Here is a 14,944-nt window from a genome sequence, read left to right as displayed (position 1 = left end):
TCCTGCCAGCCCACCATCAGCAGCTCCCCGCGGCCGGCTTGCAATCATTTCCCCCGATTTCCGGACTGACTTCCTGCGCTGTGTGGGAGCGCTCCGGGAGCGCGTGCCTCATTTGCACGTTTCTGTGTGTTGGTGTTGAAGCTGTAGTCCAGCCACCGGTTTGGCTCCAGCTCTGCTCGGGGTAGTAATGGGCCAGTCCAGAGACTGAGACGTTGGACTGCAGTTCTAGCGTCTGTATATCTAGGTCTGTTCATTAATCTGAAATGAAAAGGTTTCAAACAAAATGTCTTCCTTTAAACCTTCCTGAAAGTAAAAACCTGGAAAACTGAGAATCTTTATGTTTTTAAAGAGTTTTTGAAAACGTGAATACAGTGGCGGTTTTTGATATGGGCAGTCAACCAGGGCGGCATCAGGAGGGGGAGGCACGCACTCAAAACATAGAAAATAAAATGTATCTGTCAGCTGCCCCAAAACAAGTTTGCTTCTTCGTATGCAAGAACCTCGACTGCGTGCAAATTTATATTTCCAGTTCATTTGTACTAAAAAGTAAAACATTTTATTAGCTTTTTTTTTATTTCGCAATTTTATAAAACTTCATGCAACAATTGGATGGAAACATAAGAAGAGGATAATTAGATTTCTGTGTAAACGTGTTTAAATCTGCAGTAGTTAGCCTAAAACCACCTCAGTGCTGCTCTCTGTGGGCTGAACGGTGGAACTGCAGCTGGATTTTCTGATTGGTTCTGCGTTTCCAGGCTCCGCCCACTCCGGTCTAATTGATAAAGCAGGTCTGTGGGCAGGGCTTTGCTTTCACACCGGGTTTAGTTTAGTTTCGGTTTTAAAGACGCGCTAACTGGACAGGAAACCACAGAAGAAGAAGTGAGTCGTTGTTTCAGGCCTCCTGTTTGAGTTTGACCTCCAGAAAGCGGAAAACTGCTGCAGCTGCCTGAGTTGGATGAGTGAGCCATCGATCATCAAACCCACCGCAGGCGAATACGAGACGCCACGGCCGAAGCAGTTAACCTGAGACCCATGGATCCGCTGCTGAGTCGGCTGTTCTGCCTCCGACCCGGTTCCCCAAACCCGGTTCAGTTCAGACCTCGGAGTCTCAGCTCAGCCTGGCTGTGTGGGCGGAGAGGCGGTCTGTGCAGATCCACTCGGTTTTTCATGCTGACATCAGCAGAGTAAAGTTTTGCTGTAAACGGTTTTAGTTTTCTGGAACTGGAGGAAAGTGCAGCAGCTTTTGTCTCGTTTCAGGAAATGAAATGTTAAAAAAGCTACAATAAAAATAAAGTTACAACATCAAGGCTGTAAAACCTACTGATATTAAGCTAAATGTTTAATGTTTTCTGTGAATTAAAGTTTAAAATGTTTCGTTTTTAAATCAGTAAAGTTATGGTCACATTTAAGGGAAGCACTAGAATTATTAAAGGAAAATATATTTCTGCTCTGCTAGTGCAGCAAAGCACTATGAAAATGTTCATAGTGTTGGTACAAGCAAAAATTTTAATTTGAGAATGACGGCCATTTTTCAAGATGGCCGTTGTTTATGTCTCTCATGGTAACGTGAGCTTCTGCTATTTTTTTATGTCTAGCAGTTAGCATTAGCTTCCATATTGTTTGTTTTTAGCAGTTAGCATTAGCTTCCATATTGTTTATGTTTTTAGCAGTTAGCATTAGCTTCCATATTGTTTATGTTTTTAGCAGTTTAGCATTAGCTTCCATGTTGTTTATGTTTTTAGCAGTTTAGCATTAGCTTCCATATTGTTTATGTTTTTAGCAGTTTAGCATTAGCTTCCATGTTGTTTATGTTTTTAGCAGTTTAGCATTAGCTTCCATGTTGTTTATGTTTTTAGCAGTTTAGCATTAGCTTCCATATTGTTTATGTTTTTAGCAGTTAGCATTAGCTTCCATATTGTTTATGTTTTTAGCAGTTTAGCATTAGCTTCCATGTTGTTTATGTTTTTAGCAGTTTAGCATTAGCTTCCATATTGTTTATGTTTTTAGCAGTTTAGCATTAGCTTCCATGTTGTTTATGTTTTTAGCAGTTAGTATTACCTTCCATATTGTTTATGTTTTTAGCAGTTTAGCATTAGCTTCCATGTTGTTTATGTTTTTAGCAGTTTAGCATTAACTTCCATATTGTTTATGTTTTTAGCAGTTAGCATTAGCTTCCATATTGTTTATGTTTTTAGCAGTTTAGCATTAACTTCTGCACATTTTTTGCTTTACGTGTTTAGCATTAGCGTAGCTCAGATTTCTTTGAGTGAATTTGTGGTGTGAGAAGCTAATGTTTTGGGCATCTGCGCTGTAGAAAATATTTATGGTTTCAGTATTTGTAGACTATACTTGACAGCAAACACATTCATCACATTGAATTTTTCTGCACCAAATTCTTGATTATCTCTGCATATTTAATTATTTTGACTGTTTTTGTCAGATCAAGTGCAGAGTTACCTCCGATGCTCCCAGCCGTTTTCTTTTTGTCTTTTTCTTTAAAGTCTCTGTTCGTCTCTGACCCAGTGCGGTGAGCTCCCCTCCTGTTTTTCCCATCATGCTCTCCTCCCACCCTGTGGTAAGGCGGTGAACCCCCGGCCGGAGGAATAAAGGACATGATTTACAAGGCTTCTTCGTCAAAAGAAGGAACTTTTCCAGCGAAGTGGTCCTTCAATGTAAAGTGTAGCATCTTTACATTCTGCCTAGAAATATAGAGGTCACAGAACGCTGCGGTCCAGTTTTGTCAGGTTGCAAAAGTGCCAAAATTTATTTGAGCTTGAGAGGAAGGCGGTGATAAAGCTAGTTCTGGTTTCCTCCACATGTGTTCGGCTGAGGCGTCTGGACCGAGTCTGACGGATCAGAACCAGGGAGGAAGTGGGAGCAACTGTTCAGCATTAAGGCTCAAGGCTGACACATTGTAACGCTGCTTTTAGAGAAACTATGGGATGCCGAGTCAAACGAAGGCTGAGTTTCTGTTGGCCAGTAATGTAAATAATGTAAATAAAATCCATCATTGTCATTTTATGGAAATGTTTTTCACTTTGACTTCAAACTTTTGATTTTACTTTTATCTCCATAAACTATGAAAAACAAGATGTATAAGGTTTATGTAAACAGGTATGAAATATGAGCAGACATTTCAGCACATCGGTATGGACCTGGCCAACGGTCCATTTGACCTGCGGTTATTTGGTTCTGCTGTATGGAGCTATATTAGTGCCAATATTACGACTATTGTGCTACTTCCTGTCTATGGAGGCTATATCCGTTCTGATGCTACTGATCTCATTAATGATGGACCAACAACTGAGCGGCCGGCGCTGGCTAATGGAGGAGAGTACTAGCTAGTGTTAGCATTGGAGAGCCTGGTGATTAGCATGTCTGTGCTGGTCATCCAGGGGATTGTCTTCTTCCTCTGCTGTCCATTAGCACAAATAGGCTAGTGTTAACCTTGGATAAGCTAACTGTTAGCATGCACAGCATAGGCTAACTGCTAGCAGGCTAGTCACCACTGTCACCACTGGATTGCCTACTTTGTTGTCCATTAGCACAAATAGGCTAGTGTTAACCTTGGATAAGCTAACTGCTAGCATGTCTTGGATAGTCGCCCACCGGATTTTCTACTTTCTCTGTTGTCCACTAGCTTAGATAGGCTAGCTGCTAGCATGCCTGGGCTGGTCACCCAGGACTTGGAGGTTTTCTGTTTTTGTTTTATTTTAGTCATATTTAAATATTTCAGACAGTAATGTTAATATTAGACAAAGATGACCTGCATAAAAACAAAAGTCACTTTTCAAATCACTAATTTATCAAAGGAAATAATCTGTTCAACCCAAACTGGCCCCTGTGTGAAAAACAGACCTAACAGTAATTAATCGATGAGCTATTGGGTTATGGAGTATTTATTGGTGAATCAAGCAGTCCAACAGGCAAAGAATGTATGTAGGAGTCGCCTTTCTAGTGTTACTTTGCTGCGTTGTGAGAAATACAGACTCTGCTACGGAGTCAAAATACTGCCAGACGTTATCCGCCCATAAAGCTGGAATCACGAGGCTTTATCTGCGCCTTGGTGTCAAAACAAACCCCAAACAGCCGTAAACTTTATCCCACTTGCCTCCCCACAACAAGGAGTGGAGCTGAAGGTTGAAAACAGGGTTCAAAGCACATCTGACTGGATAATCAGATCCATTATCCTCATTCACGGTCTGCTAACTGGAAATTTAACCACGTCAGAAACCCAGTAGGTTCATTAAACTGGTTCAGGCTCGGTTACCACTGGAGCGCCCATACCAGTGCAGGACACATCCTGACGATGCTAGGCTACACTTAGCGACGCTTGGCGAAATGCAGCAGCTTGTCAGAGTTTAGCATGACCTTTAATTAGCATTTTACTGCAGAACTGCAGCTTTCATCACAGTGATGATGTCATAGTTTCCCCATCTTTCTTTGGATTGTTTAGGTGGATTACTTACTGACACCAGTTCAGTTTATTTATCTGGTAGTGGTGCGACTAAACTTAAAGATGTAATCTAATTCACTGCAGAGTCTAATTAATCACAATTATATATTAAAAAATAATCGTTTCATGCAATAACCCTTTATGATGCGAAATTATTGCCTAAATGGACAAGAAAATCCAGTTCCTGGTGTGTTTACTCCAAGTTGGTAGAAAAACAGTGACTGTGTTTCCGTTGCTCAAAACGTTGCCTGTATTCCACTGACGTAAAAGAAAAAGCACAATTTTACAGTTTCTGTGTTTCCGTTAAATAAAATGTTAAATAAAAGTGGATAAGATTCCTCAGACAATAAGCCATCCAGGCGTTCATGGCTTCGTTTGCAGCGTTTTGTGGAAATCGCAGTTGGTGATTTTCCAGAAGAGATTTGAATTCAACACAGTTTGGACGAACTGTGATGCTGCTGCTGCTGCACGTTGTCCAAAACCAAACAGTCGTCCTTCCGTCAGATCAGATCGGACGCAGAAAAGAACCCCAGTGGTCCGAGAGACGCTGCGTCATCATCCCTGGTGGCGGGTGCTGCCTGATTTATGGACGTACCAGAAACGCACAAATACAAAGGGTCCCACTCTGTACTTTGGGTAAAAAGAAAAAAAGTGTATTAATTGCTTTAAAATCTTTGTAATTAATCCAAATAAAATGATTAATACTCACAAAAATATCCTTTTTATTTAACACCAGAAAATCAGAAAAATCACATTTTAAATTATAATCTGTCCAGAGTGGTGGGACGCTGGAGAGCAGTAGGAGAACGTAGCAGAGCCTGAATCAGAGCAACTATCGTTAAATAGCTTACATGTATTACATTTACCTAAATGTATTCATTATCTAATCATTTAGTGCATTTACTTGTGCTTTGGGCTACTACAGAATCACCAGAGTGGCATAAATTGGTAAAATATGTTGAAACACAACAGAATAACAGGTCAGGTCTCGGTTTCTGCTCCAAACTGAATTTCTTCTCTAACTCGTCAAATTAGGGTTTTAATTTCACCAGAAGGGTGAAAGTAGATTCATCTTTCCATTTTCCTTTCTGGTTAAAGTACGTACCAGGATCTGTGCTTCGGCTCAGTGCAGAGATGCTGATTTTACCCGACCGGCTGCTTTGCTGGTTTTACTACGTCTTCCTGGAACGGCTTTTACCGTCGGTTATTTAACAGAATGTGGTGAAATAATCAGGCCAGTGGCTCCGCTGCCACATGTACAGCTGGTTTCAGGAGTCAAGATGACGACGATCACCAAGATGGCAGCAAAATACGGAGATACATGAAAATACTAACATGTTTCAGCTTTAAACTTTCGGTTCTTTCATCCCGTAATCTGGATTTACTGATGGTCCAGTCGACCCGGTTCTACAGGACCCAGAACATCTGCTCCACCTCCAGCTGCACTGAGTCAAACCAACCTGTTCCCCTCCTGGCCTGTGGGGGCGCTGCACCAACAACCACTGAAGGAAACGACACACTGAGAGCAACTTCCTGTTTCATCAGATGGAAACAAGATGGAGGATTTTAGCGGTTGGAGGATTTCTGCTGCTAGCGCTAGGCTAGCATGTTAGCTTTGGCTTTATTTACCCAGAATGCCTTGCGCTGTAGTCCACTTCCTGCTTTTGGAGCAGTCTCTGGTCCGCTTGGCGGACCAAACCGAACCCAGACCCAGGTTTGGTTTTCATGTATTCACATGATTAATTTTGGGTTTTTATGCAAAGCACTTTGAATTGTTGCTGAAAATGTGCTTTATAAATAAACCTGCCTCATCTTGACCGTATCGTCTATGAGCCAAAATCATCTTCAGCAAACAGGAAGGCTTCGAGATTCTCACTCTGTGTGATGAATCTCTGAAATGTCGTCGCCTTATTAAAGTAACGACCGACTTCATTTCTTTCCAAAAGATGCTTTATGCAAAAATCACTACGGTTAGAAAAAATGTTGTTACTTAAGTTTGGCCAAAGAAATAAGTCATTGCTTTAGGCCAGTTTAGGACGGTGATGGTGTGAGTTTCTGCAATGAGGGACAGAAAACGTTGAATTTTAGATGTGTGTGTGTCAGGAAGACACACACACACACTATAAACTACGGTGTGACCAGCTTGTGCTTCGTGATTGGCAGCGTTTTGCTGCCGTTTCGCTGCTGTTCTGCATTTCCGTCAGTAGTAATCTTCCTGTTGTTGATCACATGACCTGTGTGATGCCAATAAAAGGGTTCCCACTGTAGTTTCAGCTAAATACACAAATTTTAATTAAGTCAGAAACAAAAAAATGTGAGTTTTTTTTAAATTGGTTTGGTTCATTAGGCAAATTTATTTTCATAATTTCAATTTGCGCAATTTTATGGTTGATGGGGACGCAGCAGATCTTTGCTCATTTTAACTTTTCTTAAGAAACGGACGGGTCGACTCGAGGGGAGAAGATTCTGTGGAAAAGCTTCAAACTGAAGCGATGTCCTCCGCCTGTCCTGCTCTGTGATTGTTGGACCGTCCCTGAGTCTGGAAGAGAAATCTGCTGCTTTTAAATCCATCCAGTCGTCCGGCTTTGATTCACATGAGTTACAGGACATGAAGCGACGGCGGAGGATGTGAGAGTACCAGGAAAACCTTAAATCCTGAACCTCAGAGGGAGAAAACGACACGTTACATCACAGGTCACAGAGGGAAAAACTACATGAGACAGTCGCATGGCAACAGTCGCATGGCAACAGTCACATAGCAACAGTCACATGGCAACAGTCACATGGCAACAGTCACATGGCAACAGTCACATAGCAACAGGCACATAGCAACAGGCACATGGCAACAGGCGCATAGCAACAGGCGCATGGCAACAGGCACATAGCAACAGGCGCATGGCAACAGGCGCATGGCAACAGGCGCATGGCAACAGGCACATAGCAACAGTCACATAGCAACAGTCACATAGCAACAGTCGCATAGCAACAGGCGCATGGCAACATTCACATGGCAACAGTCACATGGCAACAGTCGCATAGCAACAGGCGCATGACAACAGTCACATGGCAACAGTCACATGGCAATAGGCACATGGCAACAGTCACATAGCAACAGGCACATAGCAACAGGCACATGGCAACAGTCACATATCAACAGTCACATAGCAACAGGCACATGGCAACAGTCACATAGCAACAGGCACATAGCAACAGGCACATGGCAACAGGTACATGGCAACAGTCACATGGCAACAGGCGCATAGCAACAGGCGCATGACAACAGTCACATGGCAATAGGCACATGGCAACAGGCACATGGCAACAGTCACATAGCAACAGGCACATAGCAACAGGCACATGGCAACAGTCACATATCAACAGTCACATAGCAACAGGCACATGGCAACAGGTACATGGCAACAGTCACATGGCAACAGGCGCATGGCAACAGTCACATAGCAACAGGCACATGGCAACAGTCACATGGCAACAGGCACATGGCAACAGGCACATGGCAACAGTCACATGGCAACAGGCACATGGCAACAGGCGCATGGCAACAGTCACATGGCAACAGGCACATGGCAACAGTCACATAGCAACAGGCACATGGCAACAGGCACATGGCAACAGTCACATGGCAACAGGCACATGGCAACAGGCGCATGGCAACAGTCACATGGCAACAGGCACATGGCAACAGTCACATAGCAACAGGCACATGGCAACAGTCTTCAGTCAGAGGCTTCTTCAGATCTGTAGCAAGACTGACTGCTGCTGCAGCTTTCAGCCACAGTGACTCTATAAAGGTCAATCCGCTTCGTTCCCGTCTGACATTTTCTTCCTTTACGCTTTGCACATATTCCTCAGCTTGGGAAGTGAAAGTGACTACAGTCAGCAAGTAGCTTGAAAAGAAAAGGTTGAAAATTGCAAAGTTTGCCTTTTATTTTTAATTTCTAACCCACACAAACCTTTGAAAGCGGGGCTGATCTCTCGTCTTTACAGGACTTAAAGTATTTCTACCAAAGATTTCTAATTTTAAACGCTACGTATATTTCAATATCCTGTCAAATAAAATATCAGATATCCTTTTCTACAAATCGTGCTGTGACTGTGACTTTTCTGAATGAAAATATGAGGCTCAATTGTCGAGGCAGAGATATTCTGTAATAGAGTAGAAAGAGAGAGCCAGATATTTCCAAGAACGGACAGCTGTTGTTTTATTTTTCTTGCTGCAGCGGGCTTTGACTGGTCCCTGCAGACCTAAACGTCATATTAATTTGCTTTCCGGTTCAGGATGATGTCAGGATTAAAATGTGATGAAAAGGTGAAAAGCAGGCGAGGCTGCAGCAGATTTCCTCACCGCGAAGTGTTGCATGACAACACATGAAGAGGAATATCCTGAGTCCCCGGGAGGAAACCGGCTTTTAACTCTTATAACGAAAACACAAAACATGCTGCAATACAATACAATACAATAAGGACACATTTACAGCTGCGCTGTTATTTAAAACTCTGATTAAAAGAAATTTAAAACGTGTAAAAAACTATTAATTCTAGTGTCTTTTATTCATGCTGGGATGATAAACAAGCCTCCGGCCACTAGGTGGCAGCAGTGCTCAGCAGGAGATGGAGACGTTTTGCGACGGTGAAAGAAAGAAAAAGATCAGGAAATATCACAAACCTAAATTCGGTTTACTGTGAACGCAGGACGTCTAACGTGTTTCATCTCTTCTGTTAATAAAACATAATGATGCAAATTCTGCACCACAAAATTACAAGCTTCTGCTCCGTTTCCAGTACTTAAACAACCATTTAAGGACGTTTTACATCCTACTTTCCCTTTTTAGTTTGAGAATGAAACAAAATGATCTAAATTAAATGTCAAAAACCTGATTTAATAACCTGAACTTGGACTTTAGGAAACAATCTAATGAGCCGCAGCAGCTTGAGGTTGAGTTAATTAATCTGTTTTGGTCGTTAGTTGATGGTGAGCAGAATGAATTCTGCAGATAATCGGCAGAACGTGACAGTCAAGCTGCAGATCTCAGCTTTGTTTTCTTTGGTTTTAGTTTGAAAAATGTTTCTTCTCTGAAATAATAAAGAATAGAAAAAGCTCTATGTCTTTGATTATCTGAGCATGTTTGACAAAAAAAATATTTAAAACATTTTCTTTTTTTTAACTTGACACATATAAGATGCACTATTAGAAAAACAAATAAATCTAGATGGACAAATGTAAAAATAAATATCTGCACAATTTTTACACTTTAATCCAACTTCAGTGCATTTGCTAGAAAGTCTAGCAAATGCATTAGCATTCATTAGCAACTCTGATGCTAACCGAAAAGCTAACTGGCCCACCAAGCCTCCGTCTGGGTTCGGTGGAAGTGAACTCTGGTTCGATGCATGAGGCAGGGCATTCTGGGTAAATCCAGCCAAAGCTAACATGCTATAGCCTAGCGCTAGCAGTAGAAATGGCTCCTGGTCTTTAGCCTAAAGAGAAATCCTCCAACCGCTAAAATCCTCCATCTTGTTTCCATCTGGTGAAGAAGGAAGTTGCTCTCAGTGTCTTCAGAGGTTTTTGTGTCGTTTCCTTCAGTGGTTGTTGGTGCAGCGCCCCCACAGGCCAGGAGGGGAACAGGTTGGTCTGACTGAAAATAGGACAAATGTTTTGGTTTTGTTCCCAATCGAATCGCGTCTTCTGGACGATCCTGAAAAGAGGTTCAGCAAAACAGGGAAGTTCTGGTCATTTAGTCTTTGGATTTTATTAAATGGACTTTAAACCAAAGGAGCAACATGACGGAGACTAGAACCTGGGATACTCGGCGGCTGGTGGCACCTGGCATCACACAGGTCATGTGATCAACAACAGGAAGTCAGTTCATCATAGTAAAAACATACATTCACTTTTAGCCTGATGTGACTCAGCTGAGGATAATTACTGTGCTAATACTTGATATTAAATAAGTTTTGCATTGATGGTTCTGGTTTGAAACGGTGTGAATTTACATCAGTTGACTGAAAATGTCGCATCATTTCACTTGAAGCTGATTTAAACCAGAGGCCACATGACACTGGATTTACATGAATCTCTGAGCAACCGGGAAAACGCCAACGGAGAAGCTAGCAGCTCGAAGTAGCTTTCATTAAAGTCATCCAAATAAATAGCTTTTTTTTTTACTGTTTGAGGCTGAGAACTTGAGATTTAAATCCAGAGTGATGGAGGTCTGTGACCCTTACATCACAGAGCGGGGGACACGGCGTACCGACGGGCTCCAGGCTTCCCTGAACCGGAGAGAAGAAGAGGGATAAATGAAACCACTTCCTGATTCAGCAACTGGGAAAAAAAGGGCTGATGTGTTAATCTATGATGAAATGAATCTCTGGATTTCCTCTCAAGGTATTCCTAGAAAAGGTCCGGGGGAACTCTGGGTTTTTTCAGCTCCATGCTGGACACATGAGCAGATGGTGAAATGCTTCGTGGAAATGAGCTCCATGTGTAACGTGGCTTTTCTCTGGCAAGACTGCAACCTGTCTGTCAAACAGGAATCGATTAGTCGAAAGTGGGCGAGGCTGTTTCCATGACGACTGAATTAGCCGAGTTGGATCCTGCCTTCAGGGACGGAGGCAGTGGTGTTATTTCAACCCACGAACCTGGAGTGATCACATCAGTCAGTTTAAAATCCCACGTCTTCAGCAGATAGAAACACTTGTCCTTGGTGGTCTTCCACTGCCGCCGTCTGTGTCTCCTCAAGTCGGACTCGCGGTAGTGGCAGCTGAAGCTAAGTGCGCATTTCAGGCCGAATGAAACCAGCTGAAGCGTGAAGCCTGTGGCTCTTTCCGGCTGAGTCACGGCGACAGGCGGGACGGCTCTGGGTGAAACCGACTGACAACAGACCCAATAATGTGTCTGGATTGAACACACAAAAATACGCAAACATTTCCCACACAAAGAGCAGGACATCCAGTTCGTTACAGTTTCATGTTTTCAGGCTTGACGTTTATTTTACGATTATTAATAAGTGATTGCTGTGTTAGATTAGCTACTGCTGCTGTTAGCTACTGCTGCTGTTAGCTACTGCTGCTGTTAGCTACTGCTGCTGTTAGCTACTGCTGCTGTTAGCTACTGCTGCTGTTAGCTACTGCTGTTGTTAGCTACTGCTGTTGTTAGCTACTGCTACAATTAGCTACTGCTAGCTACTGCTGCTATTAGCTACTGCTACTATTAGCTGCCGCTGCTATTAGCTACCGCTGCTATTAGCTACTGCTGCTATTAGCTACTGCTACGATTAGCTACTGCTGCTATTAGCTACCGCTGCTATTAGCTATTACTGCTATTAGCTACCACTGCTATTAGCTACTGCTGCTATTAGCTACCACTGCTATTAGCTAGTGCTGCTATTAGCTACCGCTGCTATTAGCTACCACTGCTATTAGCTACTGCTGCTATTAGCTACCGCTGCTATTAGCTACTGCTGCTATTAGCTACTGCTACTATTAGCTGCCGCTGCTATTAGCTACCGCTGCTATTAGCTACTGCTACGATTAGCTACTGCTGCTATTAGCTACTGCTACTGCTGCTATTAGCTACTGCTGCTATTAGCTGCCGCTGCTATTAGCTACTGCTACTGCTGCTGTTAGCTACTGCTGCTATTAGCTACTGCTGCTATTAGCTACCGCTGCTATTAGCTAGTGCTGCTATTAGCTACTGCTGCTATTAGCTACTGCTACTATTAGCTGCCGCTGCTATTAGCTACTGCTGCTGTTAGCTACTGCTGCTGTTAGCTACTGCTGCTATTAGCTACTGCTACGATTAGCTACTGCTGCTATTAGCTACTGCTACGATTAGCTACTGCTGCTATTAGCTACCGCTGCTATTAGCTATTACTGCTATTAGCTACCACTGCTATTAGCTACTGCTGCTATTAGCTACCGCTGCTATTTGCTAGTGCTGCTATTAGCTACCGCTGCTATTAGCTACTGCTGCGTTTAGCTCATTTAAGCTTCTCCTCTACTGATGATCTGTCAGAGTTGGTGTCCGTCGCCATTTTGTTGTTTTTAGTTGAACTGAAACAGTGAATTCTGCAGCACACCTACATGTTAAAGTTGTCAAAGTCAAGCTAGCATAACTGAACTACTTTCCCTCTCTGTTCTTAATTAAAACGTTTTCCTGACCTTGTTATCTAGTTGTCATACTGTTGATAATTAGTAGCAAAGCACTGAATGTGTTCCTTTTTATTGTATATATCAGACGTTCCTTTAAGGTTTACTGCGTTATCATCTTGTCAGCTAAAACCAATGCTAGTCGTTGTCGGCTAGCAGTGTTTTTGCGCTCGCGGCGTTGCAACGTGCCTGTAGCAGGTTTGGTTGTGTGGCGTTGAGCCGCAGTTGAACAAATTTCACTCACCAACATTCAGGTGTCAGACGGGAAATCTCGCTAAAGTTCTCAAGACCAACCGTGAGTTAAGAAGAAACAAACATGGCCGACTGGGAAGCAGGAACAGCGATGGTCTGTTGACGTTACAAAGATGTCTGCACCACCTTTCTGATGGTGGTTATTTTGGCTTCCTGTCTGTGTTTCCTTTTGAGAGGAAGAGGAAGCTTCTGATTGGCTACTGTCCCTCCTACTGGGTTAGCCTGTCGCTGAGAACCAGCTGGCTTCCAGGTCCAGACAGGTGCTTCACTGGGCAGGTAACCTGACAGAATCTGGTCCAGGTCCGTTTGTGCTTCGGTCTCGGAACGGCGAGTCCGTCTCAGACAGGAAACACGGAAAGCATCGAAACCTGGCGGGAGAAACTGGGTCACGGCTGTCAGGGCTTCTGTGGGAAAAGGTAAACACCGCTGATTGTGGGAAAACAAACAGACTTTATGGTGAAACTGGGGTGGAACGTTTGGAGAAAGAGGACTTTTAAACGTTTTATATTCATTTTATGAAGCTATTCTCCAGCAGTGACTGGGCCAAAGATAACATTTCGTACCTCAACAGACTCTGAAGCTGAATCACAGCCAATCACAGTCTGCATATCAACAAAACTCCTACTTCTGCAAAAACTAAAATGAGACCAACTAACAGTTTGAGCTAATCAGGAGTCGCCTGCAGCAGCTGCACGTTTCAGGCAGCAGCCAGCCTCCTGCAGCACGTGTCTGCTGTTTACTGAGCTCCAGACGTTTTTCTTGGCAGCCGCCTGTTGAAGGGAAGCTCTCCATAGAAACCACTGGAAACGTGGAGTCACTGCTATTAGCTACCACTGCTATTAGCTACTGCTGCTATTAGCTACCACTGCTATTAGCTACTGCTGCATTTAGCTACCGCTGCTATTAGCTAGTGCTGCTGTTAGCTAGTGCTGCTATTAGCTAGTGCTGCTATTAGCTACCACTGCTATTAGCTAGTGCTGCTATTAGCTACCACTGCTATTAGCTACTGCTGCTATTAGCTACTGCTGCTATTAGCTACCGCTGCTATTAGCTACCGCTGCTATTAGCTAGTGCTGCTGTTAGCTAGTGCTGCTATTAGCTAGTGCTGCTATTAGCTACCACTGCTATTAGCTAGTGCTGCTATTAGCTACTGCTGCTATTAGCTACTGCTGCTATTAGCTAGTGCTGCTATTAGCTAGTGCTGCTATTAGCTAGTGCTGCTATTAGCTAGTGCTGCTATTAGCTACCACTGCTATTAGCTACTGCTGCTATTAGCTACTGCTGCTATTAGCTACTGCTGCTATTAGCTACCGCTGCTATTAGCTAGTGCTGCTGTTAGCTAGTGCTGCTATTAGCTAGTGCTGCTATTAGCTACCACTGCTATTAGCTAGTGCTGCTATTAGCTACTGCTGCTATTAGCTACTGCTGCTATTAGCTACTGCTGCTATTAGCTACCGCTGCTATTAGCTAGTGCTGCTATTAGCTACTGCTGCTATTAGCTACTGCTACTATTAGCTGCCGCTGCTATTAGCTACTGCTGCTGTTAGCTACTGCTGCTGTTAGCTACTGCTGCTATTAGCTACTGCTACGATTAGCTACTGCTGCTATTAGCTACTGCTACGATTAGCTACTGCTGCTATTAGCTACCGCTGCTATTAGCTATTACTGCTATTAGCTACCACTGCTATTAGCTACTGCTGCTATTAGCTACCGCTGCTATTTGCTAGTGCTGCTATTAGCTACCGCTGCTATTAGCTACTGCTGCGTTTAGCTCATTTAAGCTTCTCCTCTACTGATGATCTGTCAGAGTTGGTGTCCGTCGCCATTTTGTTGTTTTTAGTTGAACTGAAACAGTGAATTCTGCAGCACACCTACATGTTAAAGTTGTCAAAGTCAAGCTAGCATAACTGAACTACTTTCCCTCTCTGTTCTTAATTAAAACGTTTTCCTGACCTTGTTATCTAGTTGTCATACTGTTGATAATTAGTAGCAAAGCACTGAATGTGTTCCTTTTTATTGTATATATCAGACGTTCCTTTAAGGTTTACTGCGTTATCATCTTGTCAGCTA

General features: G+C 43.1%; 1 long non-coding RNA gene across 4 annotated transcripts in view; it reads left to right on the top strand.

The window, feature by feature from the left end:
* LOC145553207 (uncharacterized) overlaps positions 1 to 14,944 on the top strand; it is a 43,109-nt gene that overhangs the window by 23,434 nt on the left and 4,731 nt on the right. Inside the window, exon 5 of one of the 4 annotated variants that reach the window (XR_014089495.1) lies at positions 2,502 to 3,008. The exons of the other annotated variants lie outside the window; for them this stretch is intronic. This is a non-coding gene — a long non-coding RNA (uncharacterized LOC145553207). Of the gene's footprint in view, positions 1 to 2,501; positions 3,009 to 14,944 lie in introns of those variants that run through there. 4 annotated transcript variants of the gene reach the window in all.

This window comes from Poecilia reticulata, chromosome 10 (genome assembly GCF_904066995.2).
Source record: "Poecilia reticulata chromosome 10, P_reticulata-male-v2, whole genome shotgun sequence".
Taxonomy (NCBI): Eukaryota; Metazoa; Chordata; class Actinopteri; order Cyprinodontiformes; family Poeciliidae; genus Poecilia; species Poecilia reticulata.
This window is presented reverse-complemented; position numbering and strand designations above follow the sequence as displayed.